The 8,773-nt window shown below is 39.5% G+C and overlaps 1 long non-coding RNA gene across 1 annotated transcript in view; it reads left to right on the forward strand.

The window, feature by feature from the left end:
- Positions 1–8,037, forward strand: part of Gm40298 — a 42,858-nt gene extending 34,821 nt beyond the window's left edge. Inside the window, exon 3 of the long non-coding RNA XR_868408.2 lies at positions 7,926–8,037. This is a non-coding gene — a long non-coding RNA (predicted gene, 40298). The remainder of the gene's footprint in view (positions 1–7,925) is intronic.
- Positions 8,038–8,773: the final 736 nt, after the last annotated feature.

The raw sequence follows: 8,773 nt of genomic DNA on the forward strand, positions 1-8,773 counted from the left end.
GTTAACATTTAAAAACATATTTTGAGTAAATAGACTTACATTACATTTTTCTTTCCCTTTTGTACCCCAACTCCTCCTGGAGACCCCCTTCAAAACCTGCGATACCTCTATTTTTTATCATATTCTTTAAAATTTATAAAATATTGTAACAATAGAAATGGCTATAGTAGCTATTTAAAAACAGTTACCCAATCAATCAACCAACCAAACAAACAATAAAGTCTGGTGAGACTATGGAGAACAAGGAACTCATACACTGGTGGTGATGATGAAAGTTTGCACAGCTATTATGGAGAGCCAGTATATGATGCAGGATTTTAAATCCAAAGGAATTGGATTTGGCATGACAAAGATATTACAGCATGTCCACATTTACTGTGGTACTCCTCAGCAATACATCTGACACAGCATAAGCCAAGAGGCCTATCTCTGTAGGGATTAATAAAGAATACATGGTACAAAGAATGGAGTACTGCTCCTTAGAGCAAAATGGAACTGAAAAGTGTTTCAGACACAGAAAGAAAAGTGTGCTTTTTCTTCTCATAAATAGAAGCTAAAAACATTGACCTGACAGTAGAATAGGATATACCAGATCTTGGGAAAGGTGTGGCTGGTGAAGATGGTATGGAATAAAGGGGACTGAGTTTGATTGGAACATACTATGTGAATGTATGAAGATATCACATCAGACTCAATATGTAATTAGTATGTTTTAATGGTGTCTTAAAATATATCAAAGAAGCACACAAGCAAACAGTGTATCCAAACGGGAAAGGAGGAATTTAAATAGTCTCTTTTTGCAGATGATATCACATACAAAATTATACACACACATATGTACATACACACACACACATATATGATATATATAGAAAACTCTAAAGACATTCCTAAAAATTGTCAAGCAAATAAAGTAGTAGGAAACAAAATCAAAGCTTAATAACATTTCCACAGACTAATGATGAACCAGAAAGTAATTCTGTTTATTATAATGTCCAAAATATTTGAGAATAAATATAATCGAGGAAATGAAAGACGCACGCAATGATTGCTATAAAATATTAATGAAAGCAATCAGAGAAAAACAAATAAATTATAAAATATCACATGATCATAATTAAAAGTAATGTTATGAAAATGTCCTCATATCCTAAACTGATTTATAGTTTCAAGGCAATCCTTATCAAACAGTCAAATATTTTCATTTAAGAAGGGAGAGAGGAGGAGAAGGAAAAAGGAAGGGGTTAGGATCAGGTATTGGAAGGGACAGAAGTACAGAGGTCAGGAAATTGAATAAAAATATGTATCAGTGGGGGATGAAGAACTGGGGGTAGCCACTAGAAAGTCCCAGACTCCAGGGAAGTGAGAGGCTCCCAGGACCCAACAGGGATGACTTTAGCCGAAATATGCAGAGAAGGGGAGCTACAACCTGTTGAGACCACATCCAGTAGATAAGCATGGTCCTGGTTGAGGGATGTGGGCCACCCACCCATCTCAAAAACTTTAACCCAGAAATATTCCTGTCCAAAGGAAAGACAGGGACAAAAAATGGAACAGAGACTAGAGGAAAGGCCACACAGAGACCACCCCACCTAGAGATCCATCACATCTACATACACAAAACCCCCATACTATTGCTGATGCCAAGGAACACTTGATGACAGGAGCCTGGTATGGCTGTTCCCTGAGAGGTTCTACCAGCACCTGACCAATACAGATGTAGATGCTCACAGCCAACCATCAGACTGAGTCCCCAGGACTGAGCTATGGGAAGGATTGAGGGAGTTGAAGGGGATTGCAACCCCATAGGAAGAACAATATCAGTTAACTGGATTGCCCAGAGCTCCCAGAGACTAAACCACCAACCAAAGAGCATACATGGAGGAATTCATGGCTCCAGATACATATGTAGCAGAAGATTTCCTTATCTGACATCAATGAGAGGGGAAGCCTTTGGTCCTGTGGAGGCTTGATGCCCCAGTGTAGGGGGATGCTAGAGCAATGAGGCAGGAGTGGGTGAGTGGGTGGAGGAGCACCCTCATCGAGGCAAGGGGGAGGAGGGAGGAGGGAAATGGGATGGGAGGGTATGTGGAGGGGTAACCAGGAAGGGGGATATCATTTGAATTGTAAATGGATAAAAATGATTAATTTTTTAAAAAGGAAAAAAAAAGAAGTAGGAAAAAAAAGAGAAGAGATGAGGTTGGGAGGACGAGTGGAGGGACCTGGAGGAGCCGGAGTCTGGAAATGGCATTTGAATATGATCGAAACACATTGTGTGTATATATCAAATTGTCAAGGGCAAATAAGGATATACTTTAAGGAAGTGTATGGTTGCTGTAACTTTTCTTTTCTTGCTGCAACTATCAGGAAATGAACCTGTGTTAGTCTCATGAGAATGAAAACCTGTGTGAATGATAATTCAGATGCCATAACTAGTCTAGTCTAGGCTGATGTGTTGTCTGAGCCATCAGCAGATGTGGACTCATGAACGAGGCTTGGCTGAGATGAATTGAGTACAGACCAAACTTCTGATCTAAAGGTCAATGGGCTCAATGCATGGTTGCTGTTTTAAGTGAGTCAGTTCTGGGGTAGTTAGCTATGCAGCCAAGCTGACAGACAGGTAATCTCAGTGATGCAAACTCCTTGCTACAGAACTTCGTGCAGATCACTTTGTCTTCAAATTTTAGCTTTCTTCTTTTTTATGGAGATGATGACCATACCAGTGACGTATGGGTGTAAAGCAGAGCCATAATATCAGTCATGGGATGGGTGCTGCATTAAACACTAGCAATTTGCATTTCAGGCTCTTTCAGCCTGGATTCTGACTGTTGTTTCTCCATATATGGAAAAAATAATGAGAGTTGTTACTTTACAAGCCACACATAAACACAAGTGTTTCAAGAAGTTTTTTTTCCCCCCTGCAGGTATGAAGCAAATGAAGGACATAGATTTTTTTTAATTAAAAATTTAAATAGTACAATTCTTTCTCTGCAATAAATCAGTACATACCTTCAGAAAGATAAACTTCTCAAACACAGGGAGGATGTTCGGCAAGGTATGGCTTGAGTAACTCTTCTGGTTCAGGTGGAATGTGCATTTGCGTGAGAGACAGTGTGGATAAGATAATGTCAAAAAGTGTGGAAGAGTGAATGGCGGAGACTCTTCAGTTCACATTAAAACCGACGCGCATTGCCACATTCCAGATGCTTGATTGCTGTTCTTTAATATAACGAGTTGCCAGATCCTCTCTCTAGAGATGGATTGACAGATTGTAATGCAATCTGTTGATATTCTTTGACAGCAAGATTTTCAGTCAGTGCCACCACTGCTAAGGAGCTGGGAACCTAAACGTGGAGGCTTTGTGCTGGGAACTGCGTGGCTCTGTTGGATGGTGTAGGCATTTTCATTTTCTTATGTTTAGGGTATATAAAATATCAGGTAAAGAATTGGGATTTGAAGAGACTCAGAAACAACAATCAGACCCGACTAAGTGGCTCAGAAGGAGCCAACAGTGAAATTCCAGGGGGTAGTTCACTGTAAAAAGATATCTTCATGGAAGACAAAGAAAAATTGATAAAAATGAATGATGGAGCAATCCCACTAAAATCAGGGACTAGACAAGGCTGCCCACTTTCTCCCTACCTTTTCAACATAGTACTTGAAGTATTAGCCAGAGCAATTCGACAACAAAAGGAGATCAAGGGGATACAAATTGGAAAAGAGGAAGTCAAAATATCGCTTTTTGCAGATGATATGATAGTATATATAAGTGACCCTAAAAATTCCACCAGAGAACTCCTAAACCTGATAAACAGCTTCGGTGAAGTAGCTGGATATAAAATTAACTCAAACAAGTCAATGGCCTTTCTCTATACAAAGAATAAACAGGCTGAGAAAGAAATTAGGGAAACAACACCCTTCTCAATAGTCACAAATAATATAAAATATCTTGGCGTGATGCTAACTAAGGAAGTGAAAGATCTGTATGATAAAAACTTCAAATCTCTGAAGAAAGAAATTAAGGAAGATCTCAGAAGATGGAAAGATCTCCCATGCTCATGGATTGGCAGGATCAACATTGTAAAAATGGCTATCTTGCCAAAAGCAATCTACAGATTCAATGCAATCCCCATCAAAATTCCAACTCAATTCTTCAACGAATTGGAAGGAGCAATTTGCAAATTTGTCTGGAATAACAAAAAACCTAGGATAGCAAAAAGTCTTCTCAAGGATAAAAGAACTTCTGGCGGAATCACCATGCCAGACCTAAAGCTTTACTACAGAGCAATTGTGATAAAAACTGCATGGTACTGGTATAGAGACAGACAAGTAGACCAATGGAATAGAATTGAAGACCCAGAAATGAACCCACACACCTATGGTCACTTGATCTTCGACAAGGGAGCTAAAACCATCCAGTGGAAGAAAGACAGCATTTTCAACAATTGGTACTGGCACAACTGGTTGTTATCGTGTAGAAGAATGCGAATCAATCCATACTTATCTCCTTGTACTAAGGTCAAATCTAAGTGGATCAAGGAACTTCACATAAAACCAGAGACAATGAAAGTTATAGAGGAGAAAGTGGGGAAAAGCCTTGAAGATATGGGCACAGGGGAAAAATTCCTGAACAGAACAGCAATGGCTTGTGCTGAAAGATCGAGAATTGACAAATGGGACCTAATGAAACTCCAAAGTTTCTGCAAGGCAAAAGACACCGTCAATAAGACAAAAAGACCACCAACAGATTGGGAAAGGATCTTTACCTATCCTAAATCAGATAGGGGACTAATATCCAACATATATAAAGAACTCAAGAAGGTGGACTCCAGAAAATCAAATAACCCCATTAAAAAATGGGGCTCAGAACTGAACAAAGAATTCTCACCTGAGGAATACCGAATGGCAGAGAAACACCTGAAAAAATGTTCAACATCCTTAATCATCAGGGAAATGCAAATCAAAACAACCCTGAGATTCCACCTCACACCAGTCAGAATGGCTAAGATCAAAAATTCAGGTGACAGCAGATGCTGGCGTGGATGTGGAGAAAGAGGAACACTCCTCCATTGTTGGTGGGAGTGCAGGCTTATACAACCACTCTGGAAATCAGTCTGGCGGTTCCTCAGAAAATTGGACATAGTACTACCGGAGGATCCAGCAATACCTCTCCTGGGCATATATCCAGAAGATGCCCCAACTGGTAAGAAGGACACATGCTCCACTATGTTCATAGCAGCCTTATTTATAATAGCCAGAAGCTGGAAAGAACCTAGATGCCCCTCAACAGAGGAATGGATACAGAAAATGTGGTACATCTACACAATGGAGTACTACTCAGCTATTAAAAAAATGAATTTATGAAATTCCTAGGCAAATGGATGGACCTGGAGGGCATCATCCTGAGTGAGGTAACCCAATCACAAAGGAACTCTCACAATATGTACTCACTGATAAGTGGATATTAGCCCAGAAACTTAGGATACCCAAGATATAAGATATCATTTGCTAAACACATTAAACTCAAGAGAATGAAGCCCAAAGTGAGGACACTTTGCCCCTTCTTAGAATAGGAAACAAAACACCCATGGAAGGAGTTATAGAGACAAAATTTGGAAGTGTGATGAAAGGATGGACCATCTAGTGATTGCCATATCCAGAGATCCATCCCATGATCAGCTTCCAAACGCTGACACCATTGCATACACTAGCAAGATTTTGCTGAAAGGACCCAGATATAGCTGTCTCTTGTGAGACTATGCCAGGGCCTAGCAAACACAGAAGTGGATGTTCACAGTCAGCTAATGGATGAATCATAGGGCTCCCAATGGAGGAGCTAGAGAAAGTAGCCAAGGAGCTAAAGGGATCTGCAACCCTATAGGTGGAACAACATTATGAACTAACCAGTACCCCGGAGCTCTTGACTCTAGCTGCATATATATCAAAAGATGGCCTAGTCGGCCATCACTGGAAAGAGAGGCCCATTGGACTTGCAAACTTTATATGCCCCAGTACAGGGGAACACCAGGGCCAAAAAGGGGGAGTGGATGGGCAGGGGAGTGGGGGTGGGTGGATATGGGGGACTTTTGGTATAGCATTGGAAATGTAAATGAGCTAAATACCTAATTAAAAAAATGAATGATGGTTATAGATGAAAGAAATCTCTTGTTTCTTACAGCTTTAAATTGTTATGTAGAGATGAGTTGTGGTGGTACAGTGGGGGCCAGTTCAACATGGCTGAGCTTGCTTATGAAATTGGAGGGAAAAATGAACAGGGGAGAAGTGTGTGTATGTTTTCATGCTGCATATCTTTCAGTACTAACGGTATGTAATGCTGGTTTCTTTTGATTTTTAAATCATTGAATTATAAACATAGAACCTGGTCATCAGGGATGCCAGGGTGCCTTAGAGCCCAGGGATTGAGTCTGTGTGTGATCCTCCACAGCTCTGGAGTTTGGGGAAAAGCATTTCATCTCCCTGGACCTTGATATTCATAAACCAGAGACAACATATGACCTCCCTCTTACAATTGCACTGAGGGTAACATGATAGAAGACCTGGAAAGTGCAAAGTCTGGCACAAAGTAAGCACCCTGCAAGTGTCAGCGGTTGAAGAGAAATTGAAGGAGGGTCTAAGGGAAATAAGTGAAAAAATATTACCTGTTTCCCAGGAAACAATTGTCATTAATACCTGTTGGAGTTCATATCTTTTAAAAAAGGATCAATATCCCTTTTAAATCCAGGCAAACTCTGAAGAATTGACGTTTCTTTTACTGAAGAAGTTTCCTTTAAAGAAAACAAATGAAACTTAGTATGTTATTCTACACTTTGTATACTAGAGCAGGTGAACAGAGGCAATGCATTGGGATTGAAGTACTTTTTATAAGTGTATTAGAAAACTGACTCTAACTGTCTACTGTACTGCAAATAGGAAAGAGTAGCAATATTCAGTGTGGAAAAAGAATGAATTTGAACACTGCTTTTTAAAGAAAGCTTTTAAACTTTTGTTTTTTGTTTTTTTAAGTTTGGAGAGTTTTGAGTTTTGATCACATGCAGTCCCCAACTCTTCCTATATTCACCTACCTTCTCTATCTACCCAAGTTTTGTCTGTGTTTAAACCTTCAAAAATAACTTTTCCTTCCTCAAATATTTTTGGATGACCAGAGCATGGTGTCTACTAGGGGCTTCAGTCTTAGAGAAAGCTTACCCTTACATCCCCAGCAGCTAACAATTCCCAGTTGCCTCACAGCTAGGAGTGGAACTGTGTGCCCAACTCAACTCTCCATTCTGGGATTTTGATTTGGTTTGGTCTTACAAAAGTCTCATTACAATCACTGTGGGTTCCTTTGTGCAGATGCCCTGCTGTGTCCTGAAAGATTTCTCAGGGCCCACCTGATGACTCCGGTTCTTATACTCTTTCCCTTTCATCCAGTGAGAGAATAGGGGATAGCTTTGGTATAGGTGATGCCATAGCATATTATCCCCTGTAGGGCTGAGCTTTTGGCCTCTTGAATTCTCTGCATCTTGCAAAGATATGGTCTCGGTGTCAATCACAATCTACTGCAAGTCGAAGCATCTCAGATGTATGTGGGTTAGAGATGTACTGATCCATGGAGATACTGATAAATTATGTTTAGTCCTATCTTCATTTAGTAGCATAATGGTAATGGTGTCCTTCATTTAGTAGCATAATAGTAACAGTGTCTCCTCTAGTTCCCAGTCAGTCATAGGTTCTTGACCTGTCAACACTGCCAGGTATGTATTTCATCTTATAAAACAGGACCTAAATCCAATCAGAATGTAGTTTTTTACATTCACGATGTTCATGCCACTACTGCCCAAGTAGACATGTCCAGGACTGTTGTGGCTCACAGAGTCCACAGGGTAAACTTGATGATTAATTTTACTTTTCTACCGTATGCACAGCATCTTCCAGCACTATGAATGGCACTTAGAGGGATGACACTTCCAGGACTGTGCCAGCTTGATTCCATCATGTTCTTCAACTCAAATATGTGGTGAGTTTAGCAATAAGATCTTACCATCAGATTCTGGAGTGTAACCAAGAATAATGACAGCAGCCTATAATATTTAAGGCTCTATGGAGCCTCATTGTTCAAAAACTCGAAACCAGTCCTGGCGTTAGAATTTTTATTTGTTAGCCTCTGGTGTGTAATAAGGGCATTGTTGTTCTGTTATAGGGTAACTCCATTTTAACTCTTTTTAATATTTAGTAGATTTCCATGTCTTTTTCTGAAGGTCTTGCAGTTATCTCTGCCTCCCTATATTTCTTTCTTTACTTTACACTACTTTCTCCAACCCCAGTCTAATCCTCACCACTCCTTTATTTCCTTACAGAATCTTATTAGTGCTTTCTATCCCTACTCTCCAGAATGTTCCTCCCCATGGTCCCTTAGTAAGATTTCAAATGAAACACATATATCAGAATATTCAAAGCTAACATATACATATGAAAATGTATTTTGAGTGTATACCTATATGTGACATTAGTTTTCTAGATCTAGCCAGGGAATGAAAAGAACTTAGCTATTCATCGGCTGGTGAATATGCAATGAAATGTGGTTTTCTTACACAATGGAATATTATTCAGCATTGAGAAAGTAAAATTATGAATTTTACACATGAATAGATAGAACTAGAAACAATCATTCTGAATAGGATAACCAAGCACTGCTTTTGACACATTGTAGGACTTGTTTGTCAATGCAATTTTTAGAAATATTTTTTAAGATTTATTTTATATTTATTATTTA

This window comes from Mus musculus, chromosome 5, assembly GCF_000001635.26.
Source record: "Mus musculus strain C57BL/6J chromosome 5, GRCm38.p6 C57BL/6J".
Classification (NCBI taxonomy): Eukaryota; Metazoa; Chordata; class Mammalia; order Rodentia; family Muridae; genus Mus; species Mus musculus.